Below are 732 nucleotides of genomic sequence, written 5' to 3'. Positions count from 1 at the left end.
TTTCCCCATCTATTTGCCATGAAGTGATGGGACCAGATGCCATGATCTTCGTTTTCTGAATGTTGAGTTTTAAGCCAGGTTTTCACTCTCCTCTTTCACTTTCATCAAGAGGCTCCTTTAGTTCCTCTTCACTTTCTGCCATAAGGGTGGTGTCATCTGCATATCTCTCCCAGCAATCTTGATTCCAGCTTGTGCTTCTTCCAGCCTGGCATTTCGCATGATGTACTCTGCAAAGAATTTAAATAAGCAATATACAGCCTTAACATACTCCTTTCCCAATTTGGAACCAGTCTGTTGTTCCATGTCCAGTTCTAAGTGTTGCTTGCTTCTTGACCTGCATACAGATTTCTCAGGAGGCAGGGAAGGTGGTCTGGTATTCCCATCTCTTTCAGAATTTTCCACAGTTTGTTGTGATCCATACAGCCAAAGGCGTTGGCATAGTCAATAAAGCAGAAATAGATGTTTTTCTGGAATTCTCTTGCTTTTTCTATGATCCAACAGATGTTGGCAATTTGATCTCTGGTTCCTCTGCTTTTTCTAAATCCAGCTTGAACATCTGGAAGTTCTCCATTCACATACTGTTGAAGCCTGGCTTGGAGAATTTTGAGCATTACTTTGCTAGCATGTGAGATGAGTACAATTGTGTGGTAGTTTAAACATTCTTTGGCATTGCCTTTCTTTGGGATTGGAATGAAAACTGACCTTTTCCAGTCCTGTGGCCACTGCTGAGTT

This window comes from Bos taurus, chromosome 13, assembly GCF_002263795.3.
Source record: "Bos taurus isolate L1 Dominette 01449 registration number 42190680 breed Hereford chromosome 13, ARS-UCD2.0, whole genome shotgun sequence".
Lineage (NCBI taxonomy): Eukaryota > Metazoa > Chordata > Mammalia > Artiodactyla > Bovidae > Bos > Bos taurus.
This window is presented reverse-complemented; position numbering follows the sequence as displayed.